General features: G+C 53.7%; 2 long non-coding RNA genes across 2 annotated transcripts in view; one reads left to right on the top strand and one right to left on the bottom strand.

Moving 5' to 3' along the window:
- The window catches only part of LOC138921724 (uncharacterized), a 14,375-nt gene continuing 1,020 nt past the window's right edge, over positions 1–13,355 (bottom strand). The window contains exons 2-3 of the long non-coding RNA XR_011434568.1: positions 725–1,283; positions 1–510 (exon numbers count right to left, since the gene is read on the bottom strand). This is a non-coding gene — a long non-coding RNA (uncharacterized lncRNA). The remainder of the gene's footprint in view (positions 511–724; positions 1,284–13,355) is intronic.
- Positions 12,293–13,355, top strand: part of LOC138921726 (uncharacterized) — a 19,568-nt gene continuing 18,505 nt past the window's right edge. The window contains exons 1-2 of the long non-coding RNA XR_011434570.1: positions 12,293–12,409; positions 12,533–12,605. This is a non-coding gene — a long non-coding RNA (uncharacterized lncRNA). The remainder of the gene's footprint in view (positions 12,410–12,532; positions 12,606–13,355) is intronic.

Consider the following 13,355-nt stretch of genomic DNA (forward strand, 5'->3'; position numbering starts at 1 on the left):
GGTGGGGTGGGGTGGGGTGGTGGGTGGGGAGGCAGAAGCTATGACGCGACAACACCGGGGCGCCACACGTCACACCTGCGCAACGGAATGATGGCAGGGTTTAGGACAATGTAGAAAAAGGCTCCCCAGGGTGTGGGTGGACAGGACCGGGGCGGAGGGGGGGGGGGCGGGAGGGTGAACGTTGCTGGACTGCACCGCTGCCGAGGACATTCGTCGAGACGTCCACGCCCCACACCGCGGGGCCCACGGGAGATGCCATCCCCATCCCGCTCGATTTTTAAACAAGGCGGCGGGAAAAAACACAGCACAAAGTCCTGGGCGGCTGCCGGACCCGCAAGGCGACTGTCACCCCGAGGTGCAACTGGCAAAGCGCCCGAGGCAGCGTTTCAGAGTTCCGAGGTGACGAACGCTGGCTGCGTTTCTAGAACTTTCCAGAGCTCTCGTCTTCCACGTGCAAAGTCTCTAGTCTGTGTTGGGTGGCTTATTTCTTCCAGGACACGGTGTCTTCTCCTGGCGACAGACCGATACAATCACCCCGGGGTGGGCGGGGGGGGGGGGGGGTGAGTGGCCAGCAAGAATGATGGGGGAGCCCCTCGTGTCTCGTCCCCCGTGAGCGTCTGCTCTGCCCACGGGAGGAAGCCAGGAAGCACTGGGCGTGGTTGGCATGAGTTTTACGGCACGGCTGCGTCTGAGATTAAGCGGGTCAGGTCCCATTCGTACCTACCTCAACGAGGGGATAACCTGAAGCCGAGTGTCCTCTGGACTCCTCGAGCCGGGAAGGAGAGTCAACGGTCCCGCTGGGCCGCCCCCGCGGGCGTTGGAACCCCTGTGAGTGACGACTACGCACAAGGGAAAGGCCGATGGAGACGTGACGATCAGAGCGGGCGGGCCAGGCGGGCGGGGCAGGGATGGCTGGATGGGACCACGGCGGTGGATGGAGGTTACAGACGCCAGCATGGCCCCGGAGGCGACACTGCCCAGGAGTCCTGACCGCCTGGTGATGGCTCGGCGAGATGAGAGACGGAGGGGTGGCCTCAATCGTCGGTGGTGGTGGTCACCCCACCCTTCACCCCCACAATGCAGCTGGGATGGCATGCTGGTCGGCGGTCTCCAGAGAAGGGCCGAGCAGTGACCTCCAGGGATCCGACCCTCCACATTGGAGTCCTGGCCGTCCGGTGGTCCACGGACGGGATGTTCTCACAGCGTGTCGCCTTGCCCCTGGACAACAGGTCAACGGAGGGCTGCACAGCGGCCAGAGTTGTCCGCCCCTTCGGGAACCCTACCTAGATGGAAAGAGAAGGGAAGAAAACGAGAGCGTAAGGAGAGGTATTTCAATGGTGAGCCGGTGAAAGGTAATAGTCTTCAACGAAGTCCCTTCGCCCATCACCCAGATCTTGCACCCTAATGTCACGCTCCAATAGCAGGAGCCAGGGCTTCCGAGAGAAATGGCTAATGGGAGGACCACGGCTCGGAAGACACGGGATGTTCCTGGAGCATCTTGTTGTTCCGGAAAGTAGGGAACGGTCAAAACACCAAACGATGGGGGGGGGGGGTGGCACGTAAGAGGGATGCAGAAGCCGAACTGGAAGAGGGAGGTTCCAACGGCCAACAGTTGGAGCGAGAAAATAAAATACTGTTGGATCGTAACCCAAAGTATAAAGTCAATATCCATGAGTCCCTATGGATGCGATAAATGAGGTAAGAGAAATAGATCCCCTCCATGCAGAAGCATTCCAAATAATTCATGTGGATCCTCAAGTGGGTGGAGCTTAAGTCCTCACTCCTTAAGTGTGGGCTGCACGCGGTGACTTCCTCCAATGGAGTATGGGAGGCGGGGGAAGAGTAATTTCATAGTGGAGAAATCTGAGGAATACCACCTGAGCCAGGAGACCAAGGTCAACACCCAGAGTGATAAGTCATGTTGATGGTTTGGGTCCCTGCGATAACACGTGCCTAGGTATGAACCTTTCATAAAACGCGATGAGAAGGGCATCTCCTCTCCACGGTCTTCCACTCAAAAACCAACCATCCCAGTCGAGTCATGAGAAAACACCAGCTGAGTCTCAACCAAGAGGCACCTACGAAACGCCTGACCACTATTCCTCCAAGTTCTCGAGGTCATCCCAAACAAGGGAAGTCCGAGACACCGTCACAGGCTCAGAGGACCCCGAGGAGATGTGACGACTGAAGTCATAGGGTGTCTTAGACGTGGACCTTAAAAAAAAAGGGCAGGAGGGACATGACCAAGGTGAATGGATGAGTCAAACTTTCCATTCATGGATTCTCCCTTTTTTGCATATGGCGGACCCAACTGGAACAAGGCAAGACCTGGCCACCTGGGGTGTCTGAAGCCCCAGGAGACGCTTGGCGTTGCCTGGTAGGGAATTCTAGGTCCCTACTACTCTTAAGTCACCCCAAAAGGCAACGATCCATCAAGGAAGCGGATTCTTTGGTCGTATGTAAATCCATTCAGATGGTGTGGGTGTGTCCCCCAACCAGGGATAGTTCAGGTCAAATAATACTACACTTAGAAATTAAGCGCATGGTCGAATGTGGTGATGGCAGAGCAGAGGCTTCCTGCGAGGGAGAGGAATCCCACCAGGATCAGGGCAGGCAAGCGGGAAGACAGTTGGATGCACACACACACACACACACACACACACACACACACACACATATACCTGTTGAAATGATACTATTTTGATATAGTGATTAAGTAAAATACGTTATTAAAGTTGATTTCAGGGGCCGGCCCCATGGCTGACTGGTTAAGTTCATGCATTCCGCTTCAGTGGCCCAAGGTTCACCATTTTGGATGCCGGGTGTGGACCTACACATTGCTCATCAGGCCATGCTGTGGCGGCGTCCCACATAGAAGAACTAAAATGACCTACAACTGGGATACACAACTACGTGTTGGGGCTTTGGGGAGAAAAAAGAAAAAAAAAGAGGAAGATTGGCAACAGATGTTAGCTCAGGGCCAATCTTCCTCACCAAAAAAAAAAAAAAAATTGATTTCACCTCTTTCATTTTACCTTGTGAAAGGGCGGCCAGGAAATTTTAAACTACTTATGTGGCTCAGGCTGTATTTCTGTTGGACAGTAGCTGTTCTCCCCGTGGACACCGGGCTAGGCAGTTGGCTGCCCACTCCCACCCCACTGACCACCAGGCCCTCCGCCTTTGGCAGAAAGTGGTGCAAAGTCTTTGCCGGTTGGGATGTTCTGGGACCAAGGCGGATCCGTTGCCCGGGGGCCCCTCCCTGTTCCAGGTGGGGCAACTTGGAAGCGGGTGGCTGGTCATCTCGAGTTGGGGGATGGAGTTTGGGGTGGGAGGGTGATCCCTCAGCCTTTCCCAATGAGCATCTACTGAACGGGGTTCCCCCCACCTTGAGTTGCCCCAATTTCCAGCTGGAAAGTCCACGGAGCGTCTTCTAAGTTAGTCCGGTTGGTTAGACACCATCGTAGGCATGACCGACGCACAAGGACGGCCACGCTCCCCAACCCCGGGGTCCGGGTTGACTATTTAATCAACCTCTTGCAATGAACTGAATCCCGGTCAGTCCAAACCAGGCCCCTCCACGTTTCCATCGGTTCTTTCCCCAGCCCGGAATTCATAAATCTTACCCTAAAGAAAGGGTGCATCTCCGCCTCCCGTTTACTGTGTCTTCCCGGAGACGGACCCTCCCAACAGGGCTGAGTCAGGCGGGCAATTTGCTGGGGGAATTTGAGGGGTGCAAAGGGTGTCCTTTCTGACGGGCCTTGGAGCCTAGCTTTCCACCCCTGCAAAGCCCTCCCCGGCTCTCAGACGCAGAGATTCTGGAAGGTTCCAGGAAAACGTGGGAATGCCCCAGGAGGGGTAAACATATGGATCCACCCTGTCTCATGCGCCCCCAGCACGGCTCCCCCGGGGGAGCACGAAGAACAGCCATGGGGATCACGGGTCGGCTCTCAACCCCGGACTGATCCTATACCAGGCGTGGTTTTTAGGGTCAGTTTCCAGGTCCGCGACTTTGACGCACCAGGACTTTTCCGGGCTCCTTCCTCGACGTCTCCTACCTTGAATCCCGGAAGGAGAAGCCGGATGGGGAGGATCACGCTGCACGCGCGGCCACCACGGACCTCACTCGGGTGACTCGGGCATCTCTGAGACAGCGACGGCGATGGTACCCACCCTGCAGGGTTTGATGTGTGATCAGGGGGTGTGCGAGGAGGGTCCCCAGAAGTCGCCCCTGCAGGTGGTATTGAGGGGGCGCAGCCTTGGCAGGTGGAGGGAGGGCGGCCCCGTAAGGAAGGCGGAGGTGCTGAGCAAGGATGACGTGGCAGCTTTGGAGGAGCGACCGTGCTGCCGAGTTTCCTGTCACGGGGCACAGAGCACGTGTGTGGGCGCACGCACGCCGGGGTCCATCTCTGCCTGGAACACACCTTCTCCCCAGCTTCCTCCGGAGAATTCTTCCTCGCCCTTGGGAGCTCACTCAAGGGCATGGCCCCGGAGAGCCCCCGTCCCGCCTCCCGCCCTGGTGTTGCCTGCCTTCCTCCTCCTCCTCCTCCTCCTCCGTGTTCCTGCAGCACGGACAGCAGGGGCCGTCTGTCCAGCCCAGGTGTTCCATGGCAGCCTGCCCAGACTTCTGTTCCAGCGCGGATCGAAATGTACCACGATGATCAAATAACCTTGCCGTCCGCCCGGCCGGGAATTTAGACTCTGGGAGAGTACCACACGCAGCTGGTCAACACTGCGGCTCCAGGGACGTGGAGGGAGCTCCCGAGAGGTTAACAAAACTGAGCGTTCTGGGCTGAATTGTGTCCTCCCCTAAATCCATATGTTGGAGCCCTGACCCCAGGACCTTGGAATGTGCCAGGATTTGGAGACGGGTCTTTAAGGACGTGATGGAGGTGAAATGAGGTCATGAGGGCGGGTCCTGATGAGAAGAGGAGATGAGGACACAGACACGCACAGAGGGACGACCACGTGAGGACACGGGGAGAAGATGCGTCTACACAGCAAGGAGAGAGGCCTCAGGAGGATCCAGCCCTGCCCGCACCTGGATCTCGGACATCCAGCCTCCGGGACGGGGAGACCATAAATAAACGTTGAAGCCACCCCATCTGGGGTAATTTGTCCTGATGGCTTTAGCAACCCAACACCATGAGCGAATCGAATAGGACACGAACCGAAATTCTAGTTACGCTGTCCAATACGGTAGCCACGAGCCACGTGACTAAGTTTCAATCAATTCAAATTCAAGGCCATTAGAAAGCCAGGCCCTCAGTGAATCTAGCCACACGCAAGCGATCAGAAGCCACACGTGGCTGGTGGCTCCTGTACTGGACACAGCGGGTCCAGATGGGTCTTGCTGTTCACCCATCCTGTTCTTGGTGAGATTCGGCTCCTCTGAGCCGGACGGAAGGACAAGCTGGTCCAGTCTGCCCTTCTGAAGGCGTGTTCCCCTCCTAGACGTCCCCAGATGGAGGCCCATGGGTGGTGCCGCCATCTTGGAATGACGTCCCTTGAGTTGACTTGTCCATGCTGGGACTACGTAAGTGGGTACACGCGCCCAGCCCCTTCACTGTTCTCCACGGGCAGGAGAAAGCCAGTGCCTGTCGGTTCCCACCCCGTGCTGGCCACCACTGAGGGCTCACCATGTTCCCCCGTGGGTACGTCAACCCCATGCCCCTCAGCTTCCCGGCGGGTGGAACCCAGACAACGGTATTCCTTACAATGGCGCGAGGAATCCCAATGAGTCGCCAGGGCTGGCCACCACTTCTTTTGTTGCAAGTTCATTTTTTCCAGATGCCCTTTTGTCTTGTTCCTCAATTTTACCCATTTCACGTGACCGTCTGGTTTCCTGGAACCCCCTCCCGTCAAGGGCTGACTCCTCCGACACCTGACCTCTTGGAATCTGCCGCTTGGCCAAAAGCATCCTCGTTACCGGATGAACTCATCATTGCATGGCCCCAAAGACAGCAGGTAGATTCCTGGACCCCGTGCACGTTACCTTAGACGGCTAAGGGATTTTGAAGCCGTGATTAAGTGTAGGGTCTTGAGTTGGGGAGATGACCCTGGATCATCAGTTTGACCCCATGTCATCACAAAGGTCCTTATCAGAGGGAGGTGGGGGGGGGGGGTCAGAGGAAGAGCAGATGGTGTGCTCACGGGAGACGGGATCGGAGCGACGCGCGGCCCCCAGCCAAGGAATGCGGCCGCCTCTGGAAGCTGGGAGAGGCCAGGAAGCACGCCCTCCTAGAACGTCCATATGGGACCGGTGCTGTCGACACCTTGACTCTGTCCCCAGGAGACCCATTTTGGACTTCCGGCCTGCAGAACGGGTAAGAGAATAAACGTCTGATGTTTTAGGGCCCGACGTTGGTGGCCGTAGGTCACGGCCGCCATGGGAAAGGAACGCCGATGGGGCGTGGGAACGTGGCCTGGCGTTGCTGGGAACCACATTGGAAAGACGGGACAGTGCGCTGTGGGAGGGACCGTGTTTTCTTTTAGAATTCTCTTGTGTCTTCTGGAACAGCACGGTCCCTCTGACCTCTTTGTGAGGTCTTTTTTCCCATCTCAGAACGGGAGCGGCCTCTCAAATTGGGGCGAGATCGTCCTCCTGGGGCAGTGGGTGATGCGTTGTGGGCAGGGGGCTCCCCCCGTGGCCGTGCTGATCCAGTCTCGAGCCCCCCCGGCCTTCCCAGACCACAGGGGTGAGAAGAGATGACGTCCCACTGCCCCCAAACGCAGGAGCAGGCAGCCGTCCTGCCTAATTTCCGGCCCTGCCCCTTTTTTTTTTTCCAAAACGGACTTTCTTTTTGGGTAAAAGCTCCCCATGCGTTTTTGCATGTGGTTCTGTGTTGGATGGACTACACAAAGAAACCGGGGGAGAATGCCGGAAATCATACCCACGCTTCCGACCGACACATGATTTTCGTTTTGTTTCGTTTTCCAGGTTTCATGAAGACGTCTCCAGATTTGCAAGCGTGGTGGTGGGGGGGGGGGGGGTGAGGCCATAAAAAAATCCCACCGGGCAAAAATGGTCCAGATTCATTCCCAGAGAAGGCATCCTAGGTCTTACTCCTCGAGCCCAGGAAAGCACGAGTCAAAAAATATAAGCCTGGACATGTTCACTGGGATAAAAAGAAATCTTCACTCTGGCATCTAACTAAGGGGTAAAGGTGATGCCCTGGAGGGTTTCGAGATTGACGTCTGGGCCTCTCTCGTTTTTGCTTTATTCCCAGAGATGCAGTTGGCTGGAAAACGGCTGAGCGACGTTCCCTGCTCTGGAGATGCCGCCGAGGAAACACAGGCCCCGAAAGAGGTCAGCCAGCCCGGACAGAAAGCAGCGTCTCTTTATAGCACGCCACCCTAAATAAAACCCTGAGCACCTAGAATAGGCTTCGGGGCTTTTTTTTTCTTCCAGGAGGATAATTATTTCCTAAATATAATTCCTCTGGTAAAACACAGTCCTTCCTTGTGGCTTGGCACCCTAGAAACACTTGAAGAGAGGAGAAAAAAAAAAAAAAAAAAAAGATGGCAAAGAAAAAGAAGAAGAAGAAGAAAAAAAAACATACAGAGTGAAACCTCGAGCTCCTAATTCCCTTTTTTTCCCCCGCAGTGAGATTTTAGGTTCTCTGCAGCGTTGGGATGCCAGGCTCTTGCCAACCCGCCTGAAGGAAATGGACACGATTAAAAGATAAGTGAAAACAAGGAAAGGGTTCATTTACAGTCCGTTGTGAAATACGGCGAGATGCGTGTGGCCGGAATTCACGGTGCTGGGCAAAAATGGGCTGTAAAAACCAGAGTTTAGGGAAAAACTGGGATTAAGGTCATGCCACTGGAGAATTTTGTCATGGACACATCAAAAGAGGAGAGAGGATTATAGCAAAGGGGTGGCATGGGTTGACGGGGGTTCATGGCTAAGGCACACACGAGCACGGAAATGAATAGGGCTTCTGACCCGGGAAAGCTTGTTTGCAGAATTGGATGTTGGAAGCGTTTTGCCTTTTGGGAGAAATCGGAGGGAAAGTGTAATAATAGACGTGGGTGGGTCTGAATCACACACCCCACGCGTGACCCGAGGGGGCTGGCAGGTGCATTCGTGTGACTGATCTAGAATTTTTTTTTCCCTAGAAGAAGAGTTTATGCAAGACACCCTGTTTTTGCACCCGTGTGGGGCAGCCTCCATTCTTATGTCTCTTTCTATCCGATACACCATTTTATTCAGTTGGACAGTCATTTTTTTTTTGGTCTTGGAGTTTTGGGCTCATGGTTGATAACGTCCAACTTCCACATTGTCGTCATCCTCATGAGACTGGGTCGATTGGTATCAAAACATTAACAGGGGTGCCAGCCCCGTGGCCCAGTGGTTAAGTTCGCACACTCTGCTTTGGGAGCCCAGGGGTCAGCAGTTGGGATCCCAGGTGTTGACCTTACCCATCGCTCATCAAGCCATGCTGTGGTGACGTCCCACATACAAGAACTAGAAGGGCCTGCAACTAGGATATACAGCTATGTACTGGGCCTTTGGGGAGGAAAAGAAAAAAGAGGAAGATTGGCAACGGATGTTAGCTCAGGGCCAATCTTCCTCACCAAAAAATAAAAAAAATAAAAAAATTAAAAAATTAAAAGATGAGATATTGGGGAAAAGATTACCTCGTTTTCAACACAACGGTCTTCACGCTTCACAAACGTGGTGACAACACAGCCATGAGGTGTGATGGGCCAATGCATTCCGTTTGGACCCTCATGAACTGCACACTTTGAGGACCCTTTTTGTTAACCGTGTCAACCCATTGTCCCCAGTGACCCTCCCGTGATCGTCTCGGACGACTGGTCTACCTACGGCTCCCGTCACCGGATTCATGCAAACACCACCACTGCGTGCGTGCGCTTACAGGTCTAATGAAACACAGGAGGCGAAGACACATGGAATGGAAGGTCTGGTCTGGTCAGATGGTGGGAGAGAGAAAAATGACCTGCGGGCAGCCACTGCTGACCCCCGGTACCCTGGCCTTCACATCCTACCAGACCCCAAATTCACTGACCCAGAAGAAACCTCCACAGCAACACACCCCACTCCCCGACCAACAGCATTTTGCAAAACTCATGTGAAACCATCTTAACCCCACAGGAGGTGCTTAATAAATGCACGGTCCTTGCTCTCAGGCCCTTAAAAACGCTATTTGGGCGGTAAGCGTGGAATTCCCAAAAATTCCCCAAAGAAACGGCTCTTGGACTTATGCACCCAGACGGCGCTGGACCTCTCCCTCCGGAAGGCCAGCCACCGATCTGGAGCATCCTGGGTGTGGCCTTTAAACCATTTCTGGAATTCTTCCGGAATTGTCTCCACACAGCCGTCTGGCTCGCACTCTCTTGAGCTGAAAGCCGCATTTAGGAAATTGGTTCCTAAAGCGACTCCCCGACTTGGCTGCGAAGGAGGCGTCCTCGGTGTTTCCAAAAGTCCTGGGCTCGTCCGCCTGGGAAGGCCCCGGGGTGGCATTACTGGAGAGCTCAGGGGCCACGAGAGGGCCGCCCGGCGAGTGTCACTAGACCAGATCCCTTGGTGGGGAGAGAGTAACTGATGGAAACAGGATCTTTTCGGAATTGGAACGGCTCAGAAGGCACAGAAGGTGTTTGGCGGCTTCCACAGGAATGTTTTCCTCTGTGGATGCGCCGTTTTGTTCCCGTTTCCGCAGCCGGCGTCCCAGCCTGGGGACCCGCTTTGCAGGCTGGAGGACGGAGAGAGAAGGCAGCCCCGTCTTCACTATGTCACTGCCCCGTCCCGGTTCAAATGCACATCTATTTTCTCATCCCCTTCTGTCCACGGGACTGGGATTGACCCGGCATCCTGCACCCGAAAGGTCAGCCCCCGACTGGCTTTCCCTCATCCGTCAGCACCCCCGGGCCTCGCTCTCTTTCTCTCGTCTTTCTGCAATGTCCACGTGTTTCTGGAGGCATCCGCGGTGCAGACCAGCTTAAACCCGAACATCTGTGGAGTGGGGCTCGAAAAACTTGCAAAAAAATAAATAAATAAATAAATAAAAACGTGCAAACAAAAGGCTGCTGCCATCGGAAGAGGCTTCGTGACGGTCTGACTAAACATCCTCTGCCTCTGTTGTGTTCTGTTGTTTGAAACTGAAAATAGCTTCCGAAGCAAGAAAAAGATACCCCCCCTCCTCCGCCACCCCGCCACCCCGCCGCCTATTCCTTCTGGCAGCATCACCGATCTTGAATTTTAAAATGTGTGCTGCTGCCCAAGGATCTTGTCTTGCAAGGAGGCGGACTTGAGGGTAGTAAGACCGCCCCCCACTTTTTTCCTTTGCCTCTCGTTCTCCAGCTTACACGTCTCTTCTGAGCAAAAACTAACTGCCAAGCAAGCAAACACCTCCGGCCCGCTTCTGGGTCAGCCTGTTTTTTTGCTTTTTTTTTTTTTTTTTTTTTTTTTTTGCTGCTGAATCGTAAGTTTTAGGAAGTTCTCTCTTATCTGATCGATGACCAGCCTCCTGGTCGGCGTCGTCTGCTCCCTGTCGGTCTGGGTGCTGGAGGTTCTGTTTCCCTTCACGTGAGGCTTCTGTGCAGGGCAAATTGACTCCATTCTACCCACTATTCTTGCAAAAGAAGCGGGGGGGTGGGGGTTCCCAGACTCTTTGCCCCTTTGGGGACCCTCCGGGTTTGGGAAGGATGCGGGAGACGCATGAGGGCAACTGAAGGAGGATGATTTACATGACGTGAGATGCAAAGCACCATCGACTCAGGGCTCATAGAAACACTCTCAGATTCAAAGACAGAAAGTCTATCAGGACGTTGTAATGAAATAAGTATTTTCCTTGCACCAGAAACCTAACTTAGAACTTGCAAAATGTACACACGTTCTTGAATCATTCCTTTTCAGTTTGTAAGGCTGGTTGTCACTACCAATGAACTAATGTCGACATTAATTGCCAAACTGATTGAAAGAGGTCCAAAGTTTCCTTTTCTTCGCTGGAAATCTGGGTGAGCAGTGCCTAGAAATATACACGAAGCAGTTATGCATTAAAAGGAAAAACTTAAGAGAAAAATATTATTCCTGAACCTTAATGGAGAGCTGAAGATAGAAATGCAATAGAAAACTCTTTCGAATGGAAATGCAATGGCCGTGAGATTGGACTTACACACACACACACCCCCCGACAAACACACGCGTGCATGCATGCAGGTCCATGCACCAGAGCTCGGAGACGGTTGCTGATTGACTTTCTGTTCTTGTGATCTTGGGGAAGTTATATAACCTTTCTCTCTCAGCCCCATTTTTCTGTTCTGTAGAATTGGGATAATCATCATATCCATGTTGCCGTTTGGAAGATACAAAGCAACGTAAATAATATCATTTTAGCTCCCTGCCTGGGACTCAGTAACACGCTCTGCAAATATTAAATACAATCGTTATTTATAGGAAACCGTGGCAGCGAGCCAGTCCACTCTGTACTTGTTGCCCGTAGAGAAGGAGGAAGGTGATAAGACAGATATTTCTGTTTTGTCACACTGTTTCCAGCTTTCTGAGACTTCCTTCTACCTTGAAGCTGGGTTCACCTGACGGAACCCCCAAGGATGATCCTCAGTGCACGCCAACGTCCTGACGCAAACGGGCCTCCCACGGTTTTTAGGTACGAAATACCCAAATGGTCACCATGATCTCGCGGCCCGCTTGGAGAGCTGATGGACCAAGACGTGCACTGCTGGACGGAAAGGGGACCGGGGCTTTCCTTCCACAGGAGCACAGAGAGGTCTTGAGTGTGAGAGGGCTGTGCCCATCTCCAGCCCGAAGCTCCAAGTGTGCGTCTGTCAATTCCAGAGACGACTCTGAGCTGACCGGCTGTGTGACCTGGGGCCAGAAAACGCCTTCTCTCTGCCTTGGCTTCTGTACCTGAAATGAGGATGGGAGCGATGACCCGGCCTCTCCCCAGGACGGAGGCATAGGTTTGGAAGGACCCAGGATTGGGAAGGCCTTTTGTCGGTCACAGAGAGCTGTGTGGACGTGAGTGGCTTGGATTCACTTTGTCTAAAGGGGGCTGGTTCTATTCGGGGGTCTATCTACTTGTGGGGACCACTGATTCTTGGCACGAGTGTTAACGAGCTGTCCACTTCGTGTGTGCCTTGCAACCTGAATTCCGGACCCCACGTTTCGTTCTGCTTCTGCGAAGCCCCTTTGAGCCGACGTGGGGATGACTGCTCAGTAGGGACAGTTAACTGGATCATTCACAGAACCCACATGCACGGGGCTGGCTGCTAACCCATGGGAAGATTTTTCTCTGGGAAACTGAATAAACGTTGTTCTTTTGGGATTGAAATCCCACGTGAGAAAAAAAGAATCAGAGAGAGACCGAGAACACACACGTTGAAGAAGTCACCCGATCGGAATGAGGTCTCAGCCGCCGTGAGCACGGTTAGCATCATTCTCCGTGTGGCCCGACCATCGGCCGGATGAAAATATCCTGGATGGTGTCAGTTATGTAATTTTTTTTTTTCCACTATTTTCATTGTAACCGTGTTTTCTGGTCCCTCCCAGACATGCCCCGCTAGTCACCAACGTCCTCCCAGATGCTCACCCGACAATCAGGCGTCTCCTGGTTCCTGGCAGGGTAGGTGCTGGGGATAAATTTGGATCCTAATTCCCGTGCTGTGTGTGGGATGTGGATGCGGGCAGCTGGGTGGCCTTTTCTCCTCTGCGGGACGACTTCTCAAGGCACCACATGTCGGCATGTGACCGTGGTGCTTTCCTCCTGTTTCTCCTCGGCTAATTCACCGCATACCTGCAGCTCAGTGCTTTGGAAATTTATCAGGAATATTTGTCCGTTCTGTTTGCCAGAGGGTTTGTTGTTGTTGTTTTTTTTTTTTTAGGACAAATCTTAGGCATCTAGGACTTGAATTAGGGGGTGGGGGGGGGCAGGTCCTTTTAGAGATGCACATGACATCTGGGGAGAGCATCTATGCAGCCAGCACCACAGAATGCCCTAAGAATGCATTCCCACTGAGAATACGGGGCGGTGGGGGGGGGGGGAGGGTGGGTCCTCCAAATTTCCTCTATTCTCTCAAATCGTGTTGATTATCATGAAAACGGGTCTGCCCTCCTCACACACTGGATCCTGGGGACATGCCTTTCATGCCGCAGAGGAATCCCTCACTGTCTCAGCCCCCGATTTTAACCGCGAGAGGAAAAACCACAGGCGCGCAAACCCTAATCACCCCACATCAGACAGTCTGGTCCCCTTGGGTTTCGGAAGATTCCCGGGGGGAAAAGGAGTCTCCGTGTTTGCAGGCTGCTTAACCCCTCCAGGGGCTGGAAACGGTGGATGGCAGGAGAAGAAACGAACATGATTTGCAGAAAGCAG

Source organism: Equus caballus, chromosome X, assembly GCF_041296265.1.
Source record: "Equus caballus isolate H_3958 breed thoroughbred chromosome X, TB-T2T, whole genome shotgun sequence".
NCBI lineage: Eukaryota > Metazoa > Chordata > Mammalia > Perissodactyla > Equidae > Equus > Equus caballus.